The 12,686-nt window shown below is 43.2% G+C and overlaps 1 protein-coding gene across 5 annotated transcripts in view; it reads right to left on the bottom strand.

Annotated features, from left to right (window-relative positions):
• Window positions 1-12,686, bottom strand: part of CNTN3 (contactin 3) — a 579,340-nt gene that overhangs the window by 385,629 nt on the left and 181,025 nt on the right. For 3 of the 5 annotated variants that reach the window (XM_070359489.1, XM_070359492.1, XM_070359493.1), the window contains exon 1: window positions 9,440-9,673. The exons of the other annotated variants lie outside the window; for them this stretch is intronic. The gene's annotated coding sequence lies outside the window, so the exon portion shown is untranslated. Of the gene's footprint in view, window positions 1-9,439; window positions 9,674-12,686 lie in introns of those variants that run through there. 5 annotated transcript variants of the gene reach the window in all.

The raw sequence follows: 12,686 nt of genomic DNA, 5'->3' as shown, positions 1-12,686 counted from the left end.
TTAAAAAATTAATAGTGTTAAACTCTAATCCATTGTCTCTCTAAAGAACATTTTAAAACACAGGTAAGAGCAGACAGCATGGGGCAAATCTAGCCTGGGAGGGCAAGAAAGACTTCTTGGAGAAACATGGATGGGCATAGCTGGATAAATGGTAGGATTGAAAGTAAAGAGCTTTCCTGTCAGAGGTAACAGTGAATTAAGGGTAGAGATGAACTGAAATGGAAATGAGGGGCTTGAGATGGAACCCCTGGGTGCAGAGACCCCGAAGTCATGTCACACTGAATTGTAAGGAAAGATGGTGCCTGTAGTGGGAATGCTCCATGTGGGGGGAATCAGGGGAAGAAGTCTCATGCAGACAGGCTGCATCAGTGGCACTTCTTCTCTAGGCAGTGAGTGTCCAATGACACAAAATGGATTAACATAACACCATGGGTTGGAAAGACTGGAGCAAGAAAGGGAGTGAAGGAAGACCGTTTCTTAACCTGCCATATTTACGTAAAATGCGTACAGGAAATAAAGTGCTTGGACTCTAAAGTGAAGGTGTTAGTCACTCAGTTGTGTTCAATTCTTTGCAACCCCATGAACTATAGACCACCAGGCTTCTCTGTCCATGGAATTATCCAGGCAAGAATACTGGAGTAGGTAGCCATTGCCTTCTCAAGGGGATCTTCCCAATGCAGGGATCAAACCTGGATCTCCCGCATCGTAGGCAGATTCTTTACCTGAGTCAACAAGGAAGCCCTCGGACACTACACTGGTGCATAATAACCTGAATAAAAGTTCTTGTATTTTTAAGCAATTGACTACCTACAGGAACAAAGGACGGAGAAGGCAATGGCACCCCACTCCAGTACTCTTGCCTGAAAAATCCCATGGATGGAGGAGCCTGGTAGGCTGCAGTCCATGGGGTCACTAAGAGTCAGACACGACTGAGCCACTTCACTTTCACTTTTCACTTTCATGCATTGGAGAAGGAAATGGCAACCCACTCCAGTGTTCTTGCCTGGAGAATCCCAGGGACGGGGGAGCCTGGTGGGCTGCCGTCTCTGGGGTCGCACAGAGTCGGACACGACCGAAGTGACTCAGCAGCAGCAGCAGGAACAAAAGAAGAGGGTGATGCCAAAGACCTCTGGTGCCACATGCCTTGAGGACCACGATGAGAGTCAAAGAAAAAAGACATCATCTAAATTTGAACCAGCTTGAGAAGAAAAAGGATGACTGCCATATTGACAAAATAAGTCTGAAGTAGTAGGTATTCAGGAGATCTAAGAGACTATGCACAATGCCACAGAGAGAATACTCTGAAAGCCAGCTGCAGACTTTTGCTGAACAGGGAGAATCTTCACGGAATCCCTGGTCACAGGGGTGCTCAGTCACATGTTGCAAACTCAATGCCCCCAAAGCACAGTTCTCATGGGTGGGATCAGGGCTTCCTAGTGGCTCAGTGGTAAAGAATCTACTAGCCAAGCAGGAGACAGAGGTCGATTCCTGGGTCAGGAAGATCCCCAGGAGAAGAAAATGGCAACCCACTCCAGTATTCTTGCCTTGAAAATCCCATGGACAGAGGAGTCTGGAAGGCTATACAGTCCTTGGGGTCACAAAGAGTCAGATACAACTTAGAAAGTGAACAGCAACAGCAAGCTGCATGGTGGATCAAACTCACTGTGAGCCAGGTACTATGACAGGAGCTGCCTTGCACTAGCAAGGAAAACAGATGTGGTAACTGCTTGACCAAACTGATCACACAGATTGCAGCCCTGTCTTACTCAATGAAACTATGAGCCATACAATGTAGGGCCTCTCAAAATGGACAGGTCTTGGTGTAGAGTTCTGACAAAATGTGGTACCCTGGAGAAGGAAATGACAAACCACTTCATCATTCTTGCCTTGAGAACCCCATGAACAGTATGAAAAGGCAAAAAGATAGGACACTGAAAGATGAACTAAGGTCAGTAGGTGCCAGATACGCTACTGGAGAAGAGTGGAGAAATTGCTCAAGAAGGAATGAAGAGATGGAGCCAAAGCAAAAACAACACCCAGTTGTGGATGTGTCTGGTGGTGGGAGTAAAGTCTGATGCTGTAAAGAACAATACTGCATAGGAACCTGGAACGTTAGGTCCATGAATCAAAGTAAATTGAAAGTGGTCAAACAGATGACAAGAGTGAACATCAACAGACTCAGTGAACTAAAGTGGATGGGAACAGGTAGATTTAATTCAGATGACCATTATATCTATTACTGTGGGCAAGAATCCCTTAGAAGAAATGGAGTAGCCATCATAGTCAACAAAAGAGTTCAAAATGCAGTGCTTGGGTGCAATCTCAAAAATGAAAGAATATCTCTGATTATTTCCAAGGCAAACCATTTAACATATTAGTAATCCAAGTCTATGCCCCAACCAGTAATGCTGAAGAAGTTGAAGGTGAATGGTTCTATGAAGACCTACAAGACCTTCTAGAACTAACATCAAAGAAAGGTGTCTTTTTCATCATATGCGAATGAAGTGCAAAAGTAAGCAATCAAGAGATACCTGGAGTAACAGGCAAGTTTGGCCTTGGAGTACAAAATGAAGCAGGACAAAGGCTAACAGAGTTTTGCCAAGAGAACACACTGGTCATAGCAAACAACCTCCTCCAACAACACAAGAGATGGCTCTACACATAGACATTATCAGATGGTCAATACTGAAATTGAATTCTTTACCATCTGAGCCATCAGGGAAGCCTGTACTGAAATCAGATTCATTGTATTCTTTGCAGCCAAAGATGGAGGAGCTCTATACAGTCAGGAAAAAAAAAAGACTAAGAGCTGACTGTGGCTCAGATCATGAACTACTTATTATAAAATTCAGACTTAAATTGAAGAAAGTAGTGGAAATCACTAGACCATTCAGGTATCTAAATCAAATCCCTTACAATTATACAGTGGAAATGACAAACAGATTAAAGAGATTAGATCTTATAGAATGCCTGAAGAACTATGGATGGAGGTTCATAATACCGTACTGGAAGCACTGTTCAAAACCATCCCCAAGAAAAAGAGGCAAAAAGGCAAAATGGTTGTCTGAGGAGGTCTCACAAATAACTGAGAAAATAAAAAGCAAAAGGCAAAGGAGAAAAGGAAAGATATACCGATGTGAATGCAGAGTTCCAAAGAATAACAAGGAGATATAAGAAAGCCTCCCTAAGTGAACAATGCAAAAAACAGAGGAAAACAATAGAATGGGAAAGACTATATATCTCTTCAAGAAAATTTGAGATACCAAGGGAATAATAGTCCATGCAAAGATGGGCACAATAAAGGACAGAAATGGTATGGACAGAAGAGATTAAGAAAAGGTGGCAAGCATACATGGAAGAACTATACAAGAAAGATCATAATGACACAGATACACATGATGGTGTGATCATTTATCTAGAATCAGAGATCCTGTAGTGCGGAGTTAAGTGGGCCTTAGGAAGCATCACTACGAACAAAGGTAGTGGAGGTGACAGAATTCCACCTGCTGCTGCTGCTAAGTCGCATTAGTCATGTCCGATTCTGTGCGACTCCAGAGATGGCAGCCCACCAGGCTCCCCCATCCCTGGGATTCTCCAGGCAAGAACACTGGAGTGGGTTGCCATTTCCTTCTCCAATGCATGAAAGTGAAAAGTGAAAAGCGAAAGTGAAGTCGCTCAGTCGTGTCTGACTCCTAGTGAATTCCACCTGAGCTATTTCAAATTCTAAAAGATGATGCTGTAAAAGTGCTGCACTCAATATGCCAACAAATTTGGAAAACTCAGAGGTGGCCACAGGACTGGAAATGCTCAACTTTCATTCCAATCCCAAAGAAGAGCAATGCCAAAAAATGTTCACACTACCACATAATTGCACCTATTTCACATGCTAGCAAAGTAATGCTCAAAATCCTTTAAACTATGCTTCAACAGTACATGGACTGATAACTTCCAGATGTACAAGCTGAATTTAGAAAACACAGAGGAACCAGTGATCAAATTGTCAACATCCATCAGATCACAGAAAAAGCAAGAGAATTCTAGAAAAACATCTACTGCAGCTTCATGGACTACACTAAAGCCTTTAACTCTGTGGATAGCAACAAACTGTGGAAAACTCTTAAAGAGATAGGGATAACGTACCTGCTCCTAAAAAGTCTGTATGCAGGTCAAGAAGCAAGTTAGAACCGGATAGGTGACAACAGACTGGTTTAAAGTTGGGAAAGGAGTACATTAAGGCTGTATATTGTCACCCTGCTTATTTAAATTGTAAGCAGAATACAGTATGTGAAATGCTGGGCTGGATGAAGCACAAGCTGGAATCAAGATTGCCGGGAGAAATATCAATAACCTCAGATATGCAGATGACACCACCCTTATGGCAGAAAGTGAGAAGAACTAAAGAACCTCTTGAAAGTGAACAAGGAGAGTGAAAAAGCTGTCTTAAAACTCAACTTTCAGAAAACTAAGATCATGGCATCTAATTCCATCACTTCATGGCAAAAAATGGGTTAACAATGGAAACAGTAACAGTCTTTATTTTCTTGGGCTCCAAAATCACTGCAGATGGTGACTGCAGCCATGAAATTAAAGACTCTTGCTCCTTAGAAGAAAAGCTATGACAAATTGCAGACAAATGTCTGTCTAGTCAAAGTTATGATTTTTCCAGTAGTCACACATGGATGTGGGTGTTGGATCATAAAGAAGGCTGAGTGCTAAAGAATCAATTCTTTCAAATTCGGGTGCTAGCGAAGACTCTTGACAGTCCCTTGGAATGCATGGAGATCAAACCAGTCAATCCTAAAGAAAATCAAGCCTGAATATCCATCGGAATGATTGATACTGAAGCTCCAATACTTTAGCCACCTGATACAAAGAGCCAACTCATTTGAAAAGACCCAACTCATTGGAAAAGACCCTGATGCTGGAAAAGACTGAAGGCAGGAGGAGAAGGGGACAACAGAGGACCAGATGGTTGAATGGCATCACCAATTCAATGGACATGAGTTTGAGCAAGCTCCGGGAGATAGTCAAGGACAGGGAAGCCTGGTGTGCTGCAGTCTATGGTGTCACAGAGAGCTGGACACAACTGAGCGACTGAACAACAACTGTTCACAAGATGGCTCACAGAACAGTCAACAGGTATCAGATGAGGAAACAGTTCCAAGTTACAACAAGAAGGACATGAACAGAAAGTTATGGAGGATATGAACAGAGGTGCCCTGATTTAGAGAAGAAAGGAAATCAAAGAGAGCCCTCTCTGAGAAATTGGTATTTGAACTGTGACCTAAGGAATGAGCATCAGGCAAAATATTCAGAGTGTGTGTGTGTCTTCATGTGTTTGTGTGTTTGGGGGTAAAGGCTAAAGAGAGCTACGAGACAACGGGACAGATGGAGCCCTAAGGCAGAAAAGAGGTCAACAAAACCACAGACATAAAAAATAAAGCCTAGAAGCAGAAGGAAATGGCAACCCACTCCAGTGTTCTTGCCTGGAGAATCCTAGGGATGGGGGAGCCTGGTGGGCTGCCATCTATGGGGTTGCGCAGAGTCGGATATGACTGAAGTAACTTAGCATAGTAAGTTCTTACTGGTAGTGTTTGAATCCTACAGGACTCTCTTATCACAAATAGCTCTGAACACCATAGAAAGCCATCTAAGTGCTTGGAGGAGAGGAGTACTAATTTAATTTACATTGAAAAAAGAAAAATACTGCCCTGACAGCTGTGCAAGAAGAATTTGGGGAAAGAATCAAGAAAGAAGGCAGGGAAGCCAGCGTAGTTGTCTCAGGAGAGAAGATGGTGAGTTGGAGTAGGATGATATGACTGGAGGGAAGTGGGCAAACCGGAGAAATGTTTTAGAGTTATAATCAAAAGGACACATGAGAACTGAGTTGCACTAGTTCCCAAAATAAGAGTTTTTCAAGTTTTGTGATCCCAATAATTCTTTATTCTATTAAAAATAGTATACTGTCAGGCTCATTTATCAGCAATATAATCAAAGTGCTTTTTGAATTACAGAGCTCATCTCTTAACATTTCCAAGGCATTCAGAGTCACGATTTAGAAAAACAAATCTGTTCTATTTTAGAACACAGAAAATTTATAGTCTGATTTCTAAAGGCACCTAAGAGAGTGCTATGGAATTGCTATAACATACATAATCTATTCGTAAAATGTCAATATGTCTACCATAAGGAATATGCATACCTTCTGAATTATTTTATCCTACTTAATAAAATAGTCATTTCTTCTCACTTTTTTTTGGCAAGGCAGCTTCTTGCACAGTAAAGATTCTACAAATATTTACATTCCAAGTAGCAGAGCTGTTTGAGATGCAATAAAGTTCTGCCAGCACTTCTATTACAAAGCCTTATTTCTTGTTTATAACATGTACATAAAAGGGGGGGGATAAAACTCTACTGTGGATTGAAACTTGGCATACAAAGTTTCAAAGAGAAAGTGCATTTATCCTGCAGCAAATTTTCAAAAGGAATATTCCATCGTGTTTAGGAGACATACTGAGCTGCAATGGGGATAGGGACTAAGGGGCAAAGAACGCTTGGGGGGAGTGGACACAAAAATCATTTCACACACATGATCCAATTCTCAATTCTGAATTTTTTATACAAATTAGATCTGAGACTGAGATCTGTAACCCATCAATCTCAAGCAGTGTTCTATCTTAAAATATTCTGTGGCTGCAGGATGCTAATTACTGCCAAACATCTTTGCAAAAAGGGGTATTATCCAAGGCTTATTATCAAGCGTAAGAAAGGAATAGCCCAATAGCACTAAGTGACTAATAAAATTATAGGAGCACCTCAGAGATGCCCATCTTTAGGGAGACAAAGTACCTCCCTAAGATCAGAAGGGTTATTAAAGTTGGACTGGTAATGATTAAATCAGAGATGGCAAGCAAACATGCACAGCATCAATAAATCCTCCTGCCCTCCGCGTATCTCCTAATGCATAAGATAACATTACCTTACTGCTAACAACTTACTAACTGGTGACTGGAAAATAGAGCTTCTCTGTTTGGTGGCATTGCAACAATACACTGAGCTATATATAGATCTGGCGGTTTGAAAGGGGCAATTATATCTATATACTATTTCAGCACAAAACATATTAAGAGTTAATGAGAACTTCAAGTTGGATACTTAAATTATGCAGTAAAAACAAAGCTGGAAAATGTGTACTAAATGGATGAGAAGGAGTTAGAAACTTATAAAAGAGAAAGACATACCTTGCCAGCAGAGCGAAGAGGTTATTATTTTGTAATAACTAGGCATATATGAAATGTGACAGTGATAAAATTGAACATAAATCAGCAACAGAAAGGCCACAGCTTGTTGTCCGCAGCTAATCTTTTGCTCGAGTTGAAATTGCTCAGCACTTTGGTCCTATTAAATGTTTTGTTCCCATTTGAAGGAACACTTGGGCTATCTGGTTGTGTTGTAAAAGATATTTAAAAGTTAGCATTCTCCTGTGGAAATGAACTTAATGCCTTCATGTCTTCAGGCTGACATTAATGACATCCAGACAGCAAGTAGGGCATGGGGCTGAACATTATTGTCTGCTGAGGCAGGCAGTGCCTGAATCTATTCTGCTGCAAATCAATTAGCCACTCAATGCCTCCGATAGCCCATCTTTAGAAAGGAGGCCCATGCATATGTATTCAGTCCCACCACTCACGTAAAAACAAATGTGCAGCAATTGGCTCTATGTTCCTGATGGATATGGATCCTTTCCGGGGTCCTCAAACTACATGTTGACTCTCAACTGATTACAAGCATGCATTCAAACATGAGTAATCCCTGAAGCCCCTAATTTTATAATTTGCAGTCTTCCCATTAAGAAAGCTGAACCTATCAGACATCTTTTATGAACAATGCTTGCGAGAACCTGTCTTATTGCCCTCAGTAATTGGCACATAGTAGGCATTTTGCAAGCACTGTTCAAACGGATATGGATATTAACCCCTGACAACTTTGTCGCTAGTACCTTGACCCACAAAGGGTTAAAACCACAAACTCAGATGCCAGGTTACAGCAGCCAAAGTCCTGTTACTGTTAGTAAACAGAGCTAACAAGGCAAAAGTAACACATTTGACTTCAATATTGAGACATAATAGCTGTTTCAAAAGCAATTACTTCTCCTTTCAATCTCAGAAGGGCTCTGATTCATTGTTCTGATTAATTCCTGTTTTTAATCTATTTACAGATCAGAATTCTTTTTCAGCTGGTGTGATATTCATCTCTGTGGGGGTAGACAGAGACCACAGCACTCACAGTCTTCCTACTTTTTTTCCCCCAGTTATTCTTGCTTAATCATCTTTAAATTATTTCTGCATTTAGCTAGTCACCACATGAGCCGGGGTTTCTGACCTCCCTCCTGCACAAGACACATCTCCTGTCTGTTGCTTTCTCTAGCTGTGTTTCCCCACATCTTGGTTTGAGATGGACAGATTTAGCCACCCCTTTCCCAGAGCTCTATCTGTGTCCCTCCCTTAGGCTCAGAACGGAGATTTGCTCTCCTTCCCATAGCGGGCACCGTTTGTTATTAAATCATTCCTCTGGGCGCATCTCTGTGTTGAAAATCAATAAACAAACGCGATACAGGGAAGGATACAGGGAAGGATAGGACTGACGGGCCGTGGAGCTTTGCACAAGCAGAGCCCAGAAGCTGTTCACATCAAGCAAACCAAAAAAAAAAAAAAAAATCCCCCAAGGTGTTATGACTTGGACTGCCCGGTTAGCACTTCCTAGTTTTCTGATCTCAATATTCTGATACCTGCTTGGTGAGCTTCGCAGGGCTCCTCAGAGAACTGAGAAGCATCCAAAGACCAGTGGCCAATCTCAATTACACTGGATCACTGCCCATCAGAAAAAACCTGGCAAATGAACGCAACGGAGGATTCCGTCCAAGACTGCAGATTTGAAAGTGGAAACTGAATGCAGCTGGAAAACTTGATTGCTAAATAGAAGCATCCTCCACCCTGGCTTGCTCAGAGCTGGAAGCCAGAAGGAGGGTTCTGGCAAAAAAAAAAAAAAAGGTTTCCCATTTTCACTCTCTGCACCATGAACCTGGGGTTCTTCCTCTGCACCCTCATGGTTAGCAACTTTTCCTCCCAACTTTCACTGGCCAAAACCGCTCCGTAAAGGGTAAGCCAGGGGAACCCACCTCGCTTTTCGCCACGTTCCTGCCAGGGATGCGGCGTCTTCCTATCTGGAAATCAATCCTCCCCCGAGAAAAGGCAAAATAACCCCTCTAAAGCAAAGCAGCCAGGAGAGGCAGCTTTTATTCTCGACCCTTGAGGTGTATTTCTCCGCAAACAAACTTTGGGGCTGAGGAGCCATGAAGCCAGTGAGGAAAGTTTACCCCAGCTGATGGCTCATTCCAGTACCTGGACCGGCGCGAGGAGCCGGGCATGTCAGAACCTACCTGGTCCCTGCAGCTAGCTGACCAGGCGCTAGCCCCGCCAACTTGCCAGCCACCGACAGCCCGGGCCCGCCGGGCAGCAGTGCGCGCCCGCGCGAGCCGCCGCCGCAGTGTCCCGGTCCGCGCTGTTCCCAGCCGAGCCCTCGGCGCCCGCCCGACAGCCGCCGCCACCGCCACCGCGCGCCAGGCTGCTGTGGCTGCTGCCGGCGCCGAGCAAGCGCTGCCTGCGCCTCCGCCTTTCCGCGCGGGCGCGGGAAGGAGGGGAGACGCGCGGGCGGGAGGGGCGGGGAGCGCTGCGGAACAGCCAACGAGGTCCCGCGCCTCGCGCCGCCGGCTCTCCCCGCTGCGCCCCACTGGACCCCGCGTCGCCCTGCGCTCGGGCCGCGTGCGCCCGCGTGCGTTCGCCCTCCGCAGGGCCCTGGGCGAGGCGCCGGAGGGGGGAGGTGGTCAACGTGTCACCACTGGGTGGCCTCGTGCGCGCACAGTTGGGCTCCAGGGAGCACGAGGTTAAAGGTAGGGGGTTCCTGCTGCTTCGCTCCTACAAGTGCACAAAGATGGACAATTTTAATATCGAAGTCAGTAGTACACCAAGGGTTCTCTTTGTACCAGGTAGTAGACTGCGCGGTTGAAGTGAATTAGTTATTTATTGCTTGTCCCCAGAGCACCCCTAGATCTATTATTACTCCCTGCTTTAGTAATGAGGAAATAATTTGACTAAGGCTTCATTGAGTCAGTTATGAGAATAATTCCCTCCTTGGGGGTGGGGGGGCGGTGTCTTTTTACAAGGACCCTGTGAGGTAGATCTTATCACCTTTATTTTCTTAAATAACAGACAGTGTTTGGAGAATCTGGCCTTGAATGAAAGCCTGCTGAAGTCCTAAACCCGTGCTTTGAACAGCTAGACTAGACTGACTTCCTATCTGTGCAACGGTTGTTCAGTGTAGCTTTACTTCTAATTGAAAAACTGTAGGAAACAGCCTACCATGATTAGGAGAATAGCTAGTTAAAACATAGTGGAGGCATAGGATGTAAAATATAATACAGCAACTACAGAGACGGAAGTACATATACCGATATTGGCATGAAATGACCTTCAAGAGGTATTACTAGGAGAAAAAGGGTTCAGGAAAAGTATTTTCAGTTTTTTGCTCATAATACATGTGTGCATGCATATTTATGCCTTCACCATTTCTGGAAGGATGTCCCAAGATACTGATAACAACAGTCCTTGTGAGTAAAACTGAAACTGGGACTGAATTTTATAATTATTTGACATTATTTTTAAAGTTAGCATAAATTTGCCTTCCTTTATAAAAAAAAAAAAAAAAAACTCTCTCTTTTAAAAATTACACTTAAAAGAGCCCTGTCTCCTCTCCTGTCCTTTCCTCTCTCTGATCCCTCTCGTCAGAGGAACACAACCTCGAGTCAAGAGCAGTGACCTGGGCCAAAAAGACCTGAGAGGGGGGTTAAGGAAAATGGCTGCTCGACTGTTCTTTCTCATTTTTGCTTATTTCTCCCAGAAATATGTGTTTCTGTTTAGTCCCCTACAACTCAGAAAGGGATTCAGGCTTTTGGAAAACCCCTTCAGGAGGTATACAAGACAACAGGTAGAACCCAGGTCAGTAAGATGCAGGACACCGCTCCCTCCAGTGAAGCCCACACGCAGGGCTCCAGTCCTGCCTGCTGGCAGAAAGAAACTGCTTCAAAGTGAGACGGTGTACCCCAGAACTATGTGGGCAGCTATGCCTCCTTTCCCCTTGAGCACACAGCAGGGTCCTGGGATATACTGGGTAACTTTGATCGTGCCCACTTTAACCCTGTCTCTCACTTTGTCAGGAAAACTATTCTTCCCTGTCAAAGAAATGGCTGAATGAAAAAAGAAGAAGAAGAAGAAGATGAAATTATTTATGTTTCAAAAGAGGGGAGGCAAGCATAGATAGAGCTCACTGCTATAAATAAAAATAATGTGCTTTTCCCCATCAGAATTAAATTGCAGTAAATTTGGACTCCTTAAGGTCTCTCTACTTAGCAAAAGAAAAAAATAGAACAGGTACCCAACGGTGGTTTATGGTCGCTTCAGTTGTTATTGGTTACTGTAAATAATCTTTTTGCTTGCAATCTGGGAACATGTTGGCAAGCCCCCTGAGTGTGACAGCATGTTTTATTGGGTAGAACTGGTGTATTCTGGAAGGAACTGAGGAAACTTTCCATGCAAATTATGTTCATGCCTTCACCTAGCAGGTGCAATTACTGCCAGGCCCACATCCATCATAGGAGTGCCTCTTCTCTTAATATTTGCAAGTTGATGTCTCACAATGCATTTTCCTTCGCATACATACATAAACATAGACCCTGTCTAATGGGAAGGGAAAGAGCATTTTTATCAAGGAGGGGGAGCTGGCCCCAGGCAGCAAAATGATGGGAAAAAGACAGAAGTTGCTTTAAATGAGAGGGAGAGAAATCCAAACCTGAACCCTCCACTGCTGTCTGCAAATAATTAGTCATTTCCAAACTCAGATTACATTGCCTGTGCTGGCGAAAGCTGATTAGCTCTGGAAAGATATTTAGTGGAATTTCGAATCTATGGTTGTAGCAGAGAGGGGGACACCCTAAATTTGCAGGAGTAATGATGAGCATTTTGTGTGAGCCAGTTTCATAATCAGAAGAGGTAAGAGGTGTGTAAATATATGTATATAAAGAGATATGCATCATTTTATTTCCTCCCTTTGCTCAAAATGTAAAGCATAATGTGAGTCAACTGAAAACCTGATATTTACCAAAAGTTGATACACAAGAGCAGGTTTAAATAAAATTTCCATCCAATTTCTGGGCCGGAAGCCCAGGAAATTTAAAAAAAAAAATTAAAGGCACATGTGGGTCTTCTCACTGTGAATGCCGGATGGAGTTTTTATTGAATTTGGCCTCAACTGATTGTAGCATTATAAGCAATTCTGCAGTTAATTTTCAGCAGCCATTTAGATGGCAAACCCCCCTCTTTTTTAGGGGATTATAACTAAGAATAATAACTTCCTTTTTATATGGCACCTTTTATATCAAAGCACTTTAAAGTGTGAGATCATCTTCTCATTATTAAGATACCCCATCTGTGTTGGAATATAGAAGCTATTTCATGCCACTGACACTGTATAACATTTATTTGTTTGCCTATTTATTGCGAAGCAGAAGGAAATGAAGAAAAATACCTACTAAACCCACAGACTGACATTCTGAGGGAAAAGTGTAAATTGGA

The sequence above is a fragment of the Bos mutus genome, chromosome 22, assembly GCF_027580195.1.
Source record: "Bos mutus isolate GX-2022 chromosome 22, NWIPB_WYAK_1.1, whole genome shotgun sequence".
NCBI lineage: Eukaryota > Metazoa > Chordata > Mammalia > Artiodactyla > Bovidae > Bos > Bos mutus.
Note: the sequence above shows the minus strand (reverse complement) of the source record. Positions and strands in the feature narration are given on the sequence as shown.